Here is a 15,488-nt window from a genome sequence, read left to right on the forward strand (position 1 = left end):
ATACTCCTAGGCTTCAACCATTAGCTTAAGCTTTTGGTTGAGTTGCTTCTCTAATAAAAATCCAACTAGTTGGTTACATCTCATCGTAGGAATACGATTAACAAGCAATATAATGTAGAAAATGTTAATCCTATCCAACCCTGCATTGAATAATTCATACACATAAAATTATGGATGATTTAGGCTTCATAAGTCCAACACCAACCAGGGAATAGTAGCACAACAAAAAGGAAAACAACCAATTTGTTACAAAGAAAGTTTCCATGTCAATGGTTCAAAACATGAATATATATATAGAAGTCTAATGACAAACATATGAAAGGATTAGAGAAACCTGTCCACCAGCTAACCGAAGCAACAAACTCTTTAGTCTCTGATGATAGATTTTAAGAGACGAAGGAGTCGTTTTCGAACCATATAAATCTGTTCAATGATCCTTGAGATAGCCATTTTTTGAGGATCTCCCCCTTGTACACCATCAAATGGTATATACCATCCCTCTAGAAACCAAGCTAATGGCACATAAATTTTGTTTCGACGATTTTCTTCTAATTCATTATACCCTTGAAGTGCCACATCTATGCTTCCTTCCTTTAGAAATTCATCAAAACATATGAAACGCTCGATCCAATGCAAAGACTTGTAGTGCTGCGTTATCAACATCAAAGAGTAACATTCCATACTAGTTGCACTTGTAGCACGGTGTATCTTTGAACTTAGCATATTGCGCATTGCACTTGATAATGTTCCATGAGCCGCCTCAACTGCGTTGTCATATGCCCGTTCTAAGGCTCTAGTAAAGATTTCATCTGAGTGTTCAATCATAACATGGTTCCTAGTAGGGTGAACTTCGACTGCAGGATCACGAAAGTATTTCACATAATCATCTATGTAGCCCTTCATCTCTTGCACCTCCTCGAGTTTTGATGTGAACAAGTACTCTTTCACTAGTTCAGAGTGTAGTAATTCTCTACATGTACTAGCTCCAGTATTTTCAGCAGTGATATATGCTATTAAAGACGACGCCTTTTCACATATGCTCAATCTGTCACTTTCTTCAGGTAGCATTTCAGGTGATGTTTCATTTTTTTCTCGGAACAACACTGAAGCGCACCGGATTATTAGCTGCACAAATATCAGTTTTTCAATAACTAACTGAGTATTAGAATATAGGCCTGGACAATTGTTAGATTGTAAAAGACTTATTTGAGAAAAATGTGTAGTGCATAGTTGAGCAAACAAATAAGCTTGTAGTTATTCATGGGATGGAAGGAATTATAAACTAAGGGCTTGTTCACGTATACTGAACTGAGTTAAATTGAACTGAACTGATTGGAGCTGAACTAAACTGATTGGAACTGAACTGAGCGGAACTGAATGGAGTTGAAATGCATATTTTGTGAGAGAAGAAAATTAAGAGCTGAAATGAACTGAATTGAATTGAATTGAACTGAACTGAACTGATTGGAGCTGAACTGAACTGAAATTAAGCTGAAGTGAACAAGCCCTAACAACTAGAATAAAAGGTTTAACTTGGAGGTTACTACTAATTGGTTGTTGGTGCAGTGGTGGATGGGCCGGGGGGCTCTAGGTAGCTAGGGAGGACTGCATGTTCGGTCCCTGTAACAACAATTGGGAGGGGACTTGAACCTAACCATTCAGAACTGAGCCTCGAATTTGGATTTTCTTATCCCAAAGGGTGAATCAAGTGGAACACCGAAAAAAAATAAAAAAATAGAGGTTACTTACTTTTCCTAAGTTTCGTCGAGCACTCGGATTTCCAGCTTTTGCAGCCCTCAAAATGAATCCACCCATACAATGGAATGCTTGAAAATGTGTGGATAGATTTGGAGAATTACTGCAAAGATTGGACAAAATCAATGAAAATACAAGTAATAGCGCGAATTTATGGTTAACCTAACACCACGTTAACTTAAATAGGTATAATGTAGAACTATATATGAATGCAGATTGTGTGCAACAATTGAGTTGCATACGTACCACTTTTGCCATTGAATCATTAGAGATGAATCACATGATTTTAAGCTGTATTTTGACAAGTCTTCGAAAACCAAATCCTTTAGGATACTTTCGTCGTAAGAAAGTTCCTGAAACGCCTTACACCTTGACAAGATTTCACATAATAGATATGATTTTAACCAACATAAACTGATAGCATCATCAAGAAAAATTTGAGAAATTACAATTCAGGGTCTTCACTCCTATAAAATAGGGTAACTATAATCAAGTCTTTTGCAATAGGTTTACATAGGTTATAAAAAGAAAAAAAAAATCATAATATGTTTTAGACAAAGAAATGAGCCTAATCAAAATGTAAGTCTTGTTAATTTCTTCTACATAAGTATGATGTGTATTTGTATATTTATTAGTGCAATTTCAAGTTTATGCTTTAAAAATAAGAAATAAAAAATCTAAAATACGCAAACTAGCTTATGTATTCATGATCATATATTCATATTGCATGATGCACAATATGACTACTACAAAGTTATTAGGGAAAAAAAAGAAAAAAAAAAAAAAAAAGAAGCAAGTGCTCTTACACCAAGAATGTATTGAACATTTCAAATCCAGAGCTTGGAGTTTCCGGAATAACAAGCATCATAATATTTTTCAAAGCATCAAATGACAAGTCTTGAATCGATGATATCTCGATGTGATCCATGGTTCGAGCTGACTTCTCGGTATGATCCATTGTTTGATCGAGCTGCTATATTGGTGTTTGAAATTAATATTATTAGAGTTAATGCAATAGTATAGAAAAAATGTTGAGACAAATACTTGAAGTAATAGCTCATAAACTAGACATGCATCAATCTTTAGATTAATTCTTGCATCATATCTTGCCAGTTTATAGACAGATATTTATATAACCATGTTTAGTATCATATATAATGATCAAGGTTAGCATGGAGGTCGGGGGAATACGTTAATAGACAATTGTGATTAAGAATTATTGCCTATTAAAGCAAAGATATGACCAAGAGTGAGGGATAGCTCAAGTGGCCTAATTAGAGCTTTCCTCCAGAAACTTGGAAATTCTGGGATCATTCTCACCATACCAAACAAAGAAAAAAGCTAAGATATGACTCATAAGTTGAAATAAACATAATTCATTAAAATAATCAACTACATCGTTAATAATTGATGTCGTATTTTTTTTGTTTGTGAATGTGTAAAATAATTTCTCACATACTCTTTTTTTAGCTAGGTTTCCTTTATTTCTTAAGGGTTACGTTATCCTTATATCCTCTTCGGTCAATTAGGCCATATTTGGAAATTGAAGAGAAAGAAATACAAAAAAAAAAAAAAAAATGGCGGAGGAAAATGTAGCTAATGAGAATTTCACTTATTATCAAATTTACTTATTATAGTGAGAATTTTTATCTCTTGATATTGAAATTTGTTGGATAATGAATCTCGAAATAAATTAACTTCTTTAAATAAAAAAAGGAAAAAGTAACCTAGATCTCCTTTGAGGTCTTTTACTTTAATTTAACATGTCACGTGTGCACGCGCATAAATATATTAAATTTGTGACACAATAGGTGATGCTGCAGATAGAATCAAATTCAATTTAGATTGCATAAAATAAGCTAAGTTTATGCATTTTTAAACCATATTTTTTCTTTGAATTGAAAAAATTGGATTAGGAGTAGTGACTGTTACTTAAATGAACATCATTGTGGAGAATAAACCTATTGAAGAAAAACTTTAAGTTCACATTCTAAAAAGTTGATATATAAATTTATGTATATATATAACGATTAATTAAAATTAAATAATCTGATCTATATCTTTTAACTTGGTTCATAAATTCTAAAACGATTAATTAAAGTTATACGATAACTTTTTATCACCTGTTAAACATGCAAAACAAAATCACTAACAAACATAAATATTGGTATAACGAAATTAATATTGAATTTTACCTTTGATCAAATTATCTTTGATTTATTAAATTAAACACGTATTGATGATTATTGGTTAATAATCTTATATATCATTTCCTAATAATTCCAACACTTTTTTAATTAATAAATATCTATCAACTTTCACTATAATTTTGTTAGTACGTTACACACGTATATATAATTGTCATTTTTTTAAAGATCTGTTGAATTTTCTTATACATATAAAGTTGTGGTTAGCAAGTGTGAAATCAAAATCATTGCAATATTGAGAAATAGAAGTAATAATACTAGATTATTTATGCGATGACTATTTGATGGTGAAAATACTGAGTTTTAAATTACTCTATGTTATGTTTTGTATAAGACAAAATTTGGACAAATGTCTCATATAATATTTTCAAATGCAAAAGGAAGTCAAATCAAGGTTTGAATTAGTTCAAAAAAAGTCAAACATACACGAAAAATTATTAAATACTCCGTATGTTAAAATTAATCTCCTTGGGATCTAAATGCCATATTGTCAATTGATTTTATTTTTTCTTCCTTGAATATATTATAAAGTTTTAAGAGACTTGACACTTATTAAACAACATGCAAGAAAAAAAAAATCCAATTTGCTAACCATGGCATAATTTGAATCTGCTATAATAATTTCTAGACAACCTAACAAATTACCACCTTTAATTTATTTATTACTTTTTTTAATACAAGTAACCACATGGAACAACTTTTGACAATTCTCTCAAATTATGCACCATTAACTTTATACTTATATATGTCACAAAGATAAGATATTCATATGTATACAATATTACAAATCATCATTAGCAGATTAAAATCAATCTATTGAACTCACAAAAAAGTCCTAAAGCTTCATCAAAATTTAGGCAAAAAATTATCATATGAAATTCAAATAAAAAAATCTCGAAAGTAAGACAAGATAAGTTGAATTCGTTGAAGAAACCAATTATTTTACAGTATATTTAATCTAAAAATCTATATAAAAAAAATAATGGATGGGGGTAGGAGGACTAACCATGGGTTATTAGAAGCTTACAAACTTCGGCGTTGAACTAAAATCACTTCTTAGAATTGAGTGACTTTTTTTTTTTTTTTAATCTTTTCCGTTTTCACTTATTCTTTGGAAATTAAACTCAACATATAGCTTCTTTCATCTAGAGAGAAAGAAAGTAAGTATACATTCTATTAGTTTTTGGGTTGGTGGGTGAAAAACATCTAATTCATAACGGTTATAAACTTTTTTTTTTTTTTTTCTCTTTATTGTTCTGGGAAAATGGATTAACTACAAATGCTATGAATGTGTCATTAAGGTGTATCATATCCTACTTTACAATATAAATGCAGCACATCATGTATGATTTATTACCATATTTAGTGATTCTCTAATTGTACCATTATTTGAAGGAAAATTTGTAAATTACCACCCAAAAAGGGGTTCTGTTTTGAAATTACCACCCATTAAAACTTTTATTTTAAATAACCACCCATTAAATTAAAAAAGTTTTCAGATTACCACCTTTTTTGTAATTCCGGTGGTAAATCAGTTTGAGGGCCCCACATAACGGCTAAAAACGGCGAATTTGACTCTTTTGAATGTTTCCCTCCTCGTTTTTTTTTTCATTATAAATTATCCAACATCAATTCACAACTTTTGCCCCAAATTTCATCCAAATTTCCTCAAATTGTAGCTGGTACATGTCTAAAATTTTGGAATTAGGGTTCATGGGGCAATAAAATTGGGGGTTTTATGCAATTTTGGAATTAGGGTTCCTGGGGCTTTAAAATTGGAGGTTTTTTGCAATTAGGCTACATGTCTAAAATTGTAAAAGGTCCCAATTGCTTACCTCAGGCGTCGCCATTGACATCACCATTTGACAGGAGCTTCACCTACGCACTTTTGGTCCCCAGAAAACACCCCAAGATGGCGACTTCAACAGCAAATGCAAGTACAAATAGGGTCCCAATTTGCAGAAAAAAAAATGTTAGGGTTCTGATTCAACCCTTAAGGGGTAGTTGCAAAGTTGACAGTGAATTAAAGGAAGCAAAAGGGGGAAAGATTGATGCTTTTGGATGAATTAATTAAAGAAATTGATGAGAGAAGATGTTTTTTTGAGTTTAATGTTTCAAGCAGAAGGTTAGGTCGAGGGAAATGAAAAAAAAAAGGAACGAAAATAAGGCGGGGCCCTCAACCGGATTTTCCACCGAAATTTCAAAAAAGGTGGTAATCTGAAATGTTTTTTAATTTAATGGGTGGTTATTTAAAATAAAAGTTTTAATGGGTGGTAATTTCAAAATAGGACCCCTTTATGGGTGGTAATTTACAAATTTTCCTTATTTGAATAATACATTAGTATTAAATTTTGCAATAATTTTATTATTTATTTACCATCTACTCTATCCACCCTATAGTATAGAGCTTCTTTGCACTTTCATGGTCAAACTTTAAAATCCTTTGACAATATTTCATCTAGATATACAAATAAAAAACATAATTATTCCAATGTGTAGTTTTATAATACTCCGTATACATTTTCATGAATATTGTTAATACATAATTAAAAAAATAATTGATAGTAAAAAATACGTCTCGAAAATAGTGCAAATAAAAATAGGATATATTATTTGGAGTACTAGTTCTATGAATTTTTTTTCTTATTTTACTTTGACCATATCTATTACTTATATGTAAAATAAAAGATGCTACGTACGGAGTACTAATTAATTTATGCTCAATTAATATCAATTTAATATAAACTCACATGTTAAGTTCCCATCTCAATTACGTTGATCTAATATTTAATTTTTATTATGTATTCTTTATTGTTGTATATGTGTGAAAAAACCTACATGAACTTGATATGATCATTCTTCGTGTCACATAAGTGAGGATATTATTTCGACTAATGAAATAGGAGAATTTTTTTTGGTAGAAATTGACATTAGATTAGAAAAGCATAAAGTGCGTCAAATTTTTTTTCATTTTGTATTGAAAAAAGAGAATTACATGTTAATTTGGAATGAAAAATATACAAATGCCACATTATAAGCAGAATTAACGAAAAATATTTAAATAATTCAAGTGTATAATTAAGGAAAAAGATTTGATTCATTCAAGTGTCATGTAGGTTGAAAACAACAAATAATAATTTGGGATTTAAATTATTGAAAAAAAAGGTATTTTGATATTAAAAATTTTATCCAAATACTATCTAATGAATTAAGAAAAAAAAATCTTACTTTATAATAAATTCACGTGCGACATATTAAAAGAAGAGTTGAATCTAATACTAATATCAATTGAAATCATACTAAATCAAATGTGCACGGCTTATATCTAGTAATAATAAATTCTAATCATATTAAAACAAAAGCAAACCCATCATTGTGCATCAAACATGCTAACAAATAGCTCAAAACAAAGAATGTTTCCATATCAAATATGGGTCTAATCATAAAAAAAACCAAATGTCTTAACTCTTAATTTTTTGAAAGAAGAAAACCTGAAGAAATTTGACTAGCTAGTATAGTTTAGCTAGAGAAAAGGATATCAAACTCTGAAATCAAATCATCTCTGATCTTGGACATGTTCATTATAAGTTGCAGATGTTTGGACAAATATTCTTGAACCACCAAAAACTTATGAACCATCGTTGTAATCGTGACAGCTCGAGGATTATCATCATAAATAATAATGCGGCCTAGATGGTAAGCCTCGGTATACCCTTCAATGAGCAAGTCATTCACATTGTTGAAACAATCAATCAAAGTCGTATAAGAACAATAGTTATCCTTCTTGACCTTCATCCAAGCAAGCCTTATACTATAGGGTATCATTGGACTCACACCCAGTGCTTGCATTGTTGATGCTGCCGCGTAACACAAGTTGTGAAATACCATAGAAAATCTCCTTGTTGATTCTCTGAGGAAGAATGTGTCGCGGCTATCTGTCAATGTCTCTAGCTTGATGTGAAACATAAGGTAGTGCCTGTCGACTATTGATGTAATATCAATCAAACATTTCAGCACATAATCATCTAAGTAGGGTTTCATCTGTTGTAACTCCTCGAGGGATGCTTCCTTCAGGAATGTCTTCACTAGGCTAGTGTGGAGCAAATCAACTGCATTGCTAGCATTACTTTGATCTTCGAAATAAGATATGAAAGCTGATGCTCTAGCGCGTTTCCTTGATTTTTCAATATCAACATTCTCAGATCTGTATGCTTCATTTTCTCCTTCAAACACCTCTGAAAAGCTCCTAATAATCAGCTGCACGAAACAAATAACCAAGAACTTTAGTTGAAGATATGATGATCATAATACTAGATCATATAAGGCGTAGAAAATTATAAGATAGTTTTTCACAAAATGTCCTTAAAAGTATACATCATAGAAGTTTCTTACTTTAGCAAGGACTAGGCGAGCACTCAAATTTCCTGCTTTCGCGGCTTTGAATATATATCCACCCATTTGATTGATCACTTGGAATTGAAGCATAAGTTGGTCTAAATCACCACTGTAAGAGATTTGACAAGAGTAGTAAAATTTTAAGTACAAGTTCTAACCTAGTTAGTTTAGGCTCAAAATAAAACAAAACAAAAGTAACAAATTTAAGATAAAAATAAGATCAAATTCAATTAGTGTAGAATGGAATTGCATGTATACATACCTTCCCCAAGAAATCACTGGGTTTGGTTCAAGAGAATCAGGAAAATAAGATCTTGGCAAGTCTCCAAAAACCGCGGATTTTAGAACGCATTCTTCTTGAGAAAGTTTCGCAAATTCCCTGCAGCTGTTCAAAGATTTCATATATATAGGTGTGTAATTCTAACTAAAAAGTCATTACAAATATCATCATGTGTTGGTACCATCAAGAACAAAGCAAGACATGTATATATATGCTATAAAGTTCGTAAATCTCCATCATTGTCACTATAATTAGTATATAATTTAGCTTATTTATTCATGTTGTGCTTGAAAGAAAAAAAAAATAAACCTAGTGAAAACAAAATGTACTAGCACCAACTCGACAATAATAAGTATAGCTAAATAATTGGGAAAATTCGAAAATAAGTTAATGACTCTTACGTGAAAGATGAATTATACACTTCAAATCCACCGTTTGTTGGTGTTGCAGCAACACGAACCATGATTAATTTCCAAATATCGCGAGGCAACTTCGAAATTGCTGACATTAATTAAGGGCAAGTAGTGTTACTATAATCAAAATTATAGCAAGCAGTTACTGAGTTACATATATAAAACATTGGTAGAAAATTAATTATGCAGTAGTTTATAACGTACAACTAACATGCATCAAGCCATCATCAACCGTATCAATTATATTTTAAACTTACTAAGAATAAGGAAGGAAATAGCAAAATTTACGGGAAGGAAGAATCTATAGGTTTATCTAATGAGTATATTAATTTTAATTGATTGCATCAATCAATCTCTAGTCATTTAGATACGAAGTATATTCTATCATTATTTGGTATTGATCGAAGATTATTGAGCATGACAATGCCTAAAATATGTATAAAAAACAAAAATGATGATAAAATTGATATACTAGGTATAAGATCAGATGAACTCTATACTTCTATAGTTAGTTCAATCAATGACTAAGAAAAAACAAGCACGAACAATAATTTTCAAATAATGAGCAACTAAGTAAGACTTCAAACTAGTGGTTTTTTTTTTTAGGGTTTAGGGTAATTTCCACTTTTACTTCTAGTATAAGAAGAAGAAGAAAGAGACATTTCAACACAAAATAAATATTAGTATGTATGTAGTAACTAATAGCTAGCTAGTACAATAGTAAATTGGATTAAAATGCACATAATAGTTGGAAAATTGCAAGTTATTAAGCAACTAGTAAATCCATTTCCAATTATTGAACATTTGATGAAATAACTAGGTCATTAATAATTTTACTCTAAAATTGAAATGAATAAGTGATAATGACTTGAATGATATTTAATACTTCATCCGTAAATTATAATTAAAGATGACAATATTGGAAAAAAAACAATTTAGTAATCTACCTTGTCCTTACACTTAACCTCCTATTAAGGGTTTTCATAGTTTTATGTTTTTTCCATCTTTTAACCCTTTTTTTTTTGGCATCTCATCCTATTTTTGGTTGGAAATTTCACTCCAAAATTACTACAGTTTATTTCATGTTTCATTTCTTCTAAATGATCAATAGAGTCATGGAAAATGTTTGGGATGAAATAAGTTATAATATAAAATCAATTAGATGTAAAAAATGTATACTTAAGACAATAACCCTACAATGATGATTTTCATTTACTCCCTCCTTATATATATATAACCCTAATTTGAAAAAAAAAATAGGGAGAGTAAAAAAACAAAAAACAAAAACAAAAACAAAAAAACCCTAATTTGAAAAGAGGAGTTCGTATAACTTGCATTACCTAATAATTTAATCTACTCTGTATATATTTATATGATCTATGATCGATTGCTCTTTATTCGAATTAATTAACCAATTGGTGCAAGGATTTTTAACATGTGTGTTTTAGGAAATAAATGAATAGAAGATTCTATTTATGATTAATTACTTCTATTTGTAATCATACAGGGTAATTCAAATTATTATATATAATGCATATATACTTAAATTCTATGTTTATGTTTTTATATTATTTTTTTGGACGTGTAATATATTTCCTTTATCTTTAAAAAAAATTTTGGCGAATTTCTAATTCCCCCTCTCTTTTCCCTGCATTTCTTAATTCGACTTAAGCTACATTTGAGAAGAGGAGATAGAATATATAGGGTAGCTAGGAATAATGAGTATGAAATTGCTATAAAATAGGGAATGTAATAACTAATACTACCTCCGGACCAATTTACTCACAACAAATGAATATTTTATGTCTCACAAATAATACCCCTTTGTTGCGAGTAAATTGGACCGGAGGTAGTATTCATTTTTATATAGATCTTCTCTAAGATTTTATGATAAATATTGAATTTGAATTGCGTCAAAAAAAAGGTATCGGTATGGAAAGGAATGAGTACAATTTAAGAGGAAAAACAAACATGAGTATCTATTTTTATTTTATGTCCGTCTTTATTAATTAATCCCTCTTTGACTCATTATTTCTTTATTATTGCCCTTAAAAGGGGCCAATAAAATTAAGAATCATCTATCTTAAACTTAACTATTTGCCACCAGAAACTAAAAGAAAATACATAAAAAAATAACAAAGAAAAAAGAGATCTTTGAATTGCTGCAAGATATCATAACTATCTCATCTTAACGAGTATTATTTGTTATTTAGCCTAATTACTGAAACACTATTTTATTTTACCCAATAAATAGGTTTTAATTAAAACAACGCATGAGTAAATTTGTTGTTGTGGGGGATAGATCGATTAGATAGCCAATTTGTGATCTTATAGCATATACACATGTAATGTTATATGGTTAACAATATGTGTAGCATATGCCTAACATTTTCAACCCCGACCTTTAACTAAATGTAAACATAAAAGACCTTAATTTTTTTGGTCTTTTATTATTTGGAGGAGGGAATGAATGAAATTCGAAATCATGTTGTTAATAATGATAGTGCTCTATATAACCTATATGATAGTTATAATAAAATAATAACTGAATTTATTTTTTCTCCCTTCTGATTTTTTTAACGTATTCATTGTAGAGGTGTCCATTATTCGGATAAAAACCAAAATTCAATTCAATTCACGTCGAATTATTAGTTCGGATCGGATTCAAACTTTAAATTGAAACAGATTGGATTGAAATTATTAAAATTTAAAATTTTCGAATTGGATCGGATCTGATCGAATTGACCTTATTTGAATTTTAAAAAACTAAATTAATTGAATATGAAACCAAGTTTCTATATATAAGGTTTGTTTAATTTTTATTAATCATGTAAAATTAGGTTGATAATCCAAATTATGTAAAACTATATTTCAATAATTGTATTAATCGCGTTTAAGATTAATTTTTTTATATACATTTTTACTTTTATAATCATTTTAGGCCCTAAAATTTTACAATGTATTTTAATTCATATTTTCTGATCGGATCCAAATGATTGAATTCTAATTTGGATTGGATTGATGAGAAATTCAGATCGGATTGGATTTGAAAATTAAGAAACGAATTTTATTTCGGATCGGATTGAATTTGGCCTAAATTCAAATCGAAAATTGAATAAACACCCCTATTACTTTAGGGGTTTCCAATTGATTTATATATATATATATATATATATATATATATATATATATATATATATATATATATATATATATATATATATATATATATATATATATATATATATATATATATATATTTATAAACTTTTCCCTATACGCTCGTCATTAATTTTTTTGACCAATGAAGATACGTAGTAATTTTTTTAAAAAAATTTATTCATCCAATATTATTATTACATTTTTCAAGACTTCCATTTAATTAAACTAACTAGTATGTGGCCCGGGTGTGCACCAGGTTGCTACTTTAATTAAACCTTGTGATTATATGTATTTAATTTATCTTTTTTGGGTTTTTTTTCTTTTCTTTTTTTTTATTAGTCATTGGGATTGCAATTATATACATTTATTTTCATATTTATAACATGTTTACTACGGAGTAATTGACTTAGATGGTTAAATAATCATATTATGATATTTTTTTTATTTAAATTACAATTAATATAAGTTTTAGCACACAATCAGGAAAGCATGTTTTTAGACTTTTTTTTTGAAGAAACATTTTAGACAAATTTTAATTATTCTTTATCATCTAGAACGAGTAAAATTGAATTAAGACAGTAAAAATTACTCAAGTTTAAAATTAAAAATTACTCAAGTCTAAAATTGTATTATCAAGGATTGTATAATCAATTTATTTAATTCCTACTAGTACTAATTTTGTTATATATTATGAAAACTTGAAGCCTCAAATTTTATAAAACATTGTAAGAGTTGTAACTCATCAACTAAAATTTACAAAAATAAATAAACAATTTATAACTCATCAATTTATAACTCATCAACTATTTCATAAAATAAAAACAAAATAAATATATAAAGAAATAAATATATAAAGAAAAATAAAAATAAAATTTGAGGATTTACCACAAGTTGGAAGATCAACAACTTCATGAGCACGGAGATCAGCAACTTCATGAGTAGGGACACCAACAGCTTCACGATTAAAGAGTTTATCAAATAAATTCTTCATTTTTTCTATATTTCTTAATGTTGAAAATGTTTTAATTTAACAATATCACTTCCTTTTATATCAGGAAAAAATAATTTATTTTTTCTTTTCAGCTTTGAGTGAAGGGCTGCAAAAATTTGTAACAGCAAAAATGTTTAATTTGGCTCATAAATGTTATGACCCTAATTTTGTTTTATATTAGCTAGTGACTGTTTGGGAATATTATATTATTGGAAATAATATTGTACATCCCTTTGGATATAGCATCCATAAGGTTCTTATACTGTCTTGATAATACTTGTTCACTTTAGATTAACAAAAATAATTTTAGATCAATTTTGTAAAATTAATTTCAACTCAGTAAAAATCAGTAACTTTATAGAAGAAATATAATAGAGAATCAGTATAAAAAAATAATTTTATTTTAGTAAAATTAATTTCAACTTAGTAAAAAATGAATTAAATTTAGCAAAAATAATTTCAATTAAGTAAAAATAATTTCAATTTAGCAAAATTAAGGTGAAGTTAACAGGATCTAATACGAGTATAATATAGTTATATAAGTTGAAAAAATAATTAAAAAAAAAAACAAAATTGTTATGAGACCACCACATATTTCTTGAGGAGGTGTATGTGAGTCGGATGGTATCCCATTGTATCAAATATTTATTACTTTTACTTATGTAATCTTTTTTCCCATCTAATATAACATGCCAGATCATTTACAAATTATTGACTATGAGATATTATGTTTTGATATTTTCCAAAATCAGTGATCATGAAATATTATAATCATGACTGGTTACCAAATTTGTTGATGGCAAGATATTACATTCCACATTCCTAATTTTTTTTTTTACCATATTGGTTGATACTTTAAATTAGGTTGTTTACGGATCGGATATCACATTTTGGATCGGATATCCGTATACTCAGATATTAAAAACCGATATCAAAATTCGATTCGAAAATTTCGGATATCTTATCCGATATTTGGATATTCAAAATTTTGGGATGGGATGCTTCGGATATTCATTATCGAATATTAAGTATAATTGATTATTATTACTTTCTAAATTTTGCTAAATTTTCCCTTTTTTATCGTTAAAGTTGTACAACATATTTTGAAAAAAAATAGCAGTTTTTTTTTTGTGAAAAACTAAACGAAGCCCTCGATCATCTAACTAACACCCGCAAATTAAACTAAAATTACAAATTTACCCTTGTTTGATTAAAAAAAGTTATTATCTAACTAACGCCCTCGATTATCTATCCACACCATCACCATCCTCGGACTCAGAATCCTATATAAATATTAATAAAAGTCAAGAACCAACAAACACGACTAATAATAATGATAATAACAATTTTAACAATACAACTAATTATAAAAAAAACTTAATATATTCAATGATATAAATAATAATTTAAACCCTATAATCATTCTAATACAATATTATAATTTTATAAAATTATTTTAATAACAATAATAATTTCAAAAGTGTAAAATCCAATAACAATCAACCTATACGTGAAATAAAAAACAAACAAAAAAGAAAAAAAAAATTGAAACCTAGGAAACGCCTAGGATTTTCGAATGACCTAGGCTGAAACGCCTAGTTTTAGGCGTTTCAACCTAGGGCATTCGAAAACTTTTGGCGTTCCTGGGTTTTGAATTTTTTTAAAAAAATTAACGCAACGTATCGATTCTGTACGGTTCGATGAGCCTTCGGCGAGGGTCAAAGGTTGTGTTTCTGGTATTTCGTCGTTGTCCCTAAGATCTAACGAATTTGATTTTGCAAAATTTAAAAAATTTGTTTGATTTTAAGGTGGTTGGGGTTGTTGTCCAATGAACGTCAGTGGCCGTTGACCACTAGAGAGAACGGTAAAAAGTTTTGTGTACAGTAAAAATGTGAAATTGAGGTAAAATTAATTATTTTTATAATCATTATTATAAGGTTAATTACGTAATTTAATTTTATTTTGCAGGCGTTAGTTAGATAATCGAGGGCGATATTTTTTTTCAATAAAATTTATCGTAAAATATATTAAGAATATTATAATAAGTTAATAATACAGAGAGTGAGGGATAACTGAAGTGGTTAGAGCTTAAAAAAAAACAGGGTCAGTTTTATATGAACAAATTAAAAAAAAAAAAACTCAAAGCGGTGCATCTATTGAGAAACGAAGGAAAATTGAATGTATGATGCATCTAATTTTGAAATTTCATATGATATATCTTTACTACTTTTCTTGGATTAAAGTCTTAAATTTTGATGGTCAACTAAGGCTCCGTTCAATTCACC

The sequence above is a fragment of the Chenopodium quinoa genome, unplaced genomic scaffold, assembly GCF_001683475.1.
Source record: "Chenopodium quinoa cultivar QQ74 unplaced genomic scaffold, ASM168347v1, whole genome shotgun sequence".
In the NCBI taxonomy this organism is placed as follows: Eukaryota; Viridiplantae; Streptophyta; class Magnoliopsida; order Caryophyllales; family Amaranthaceae; genus Chenopodium; species Chenopodium quinoa.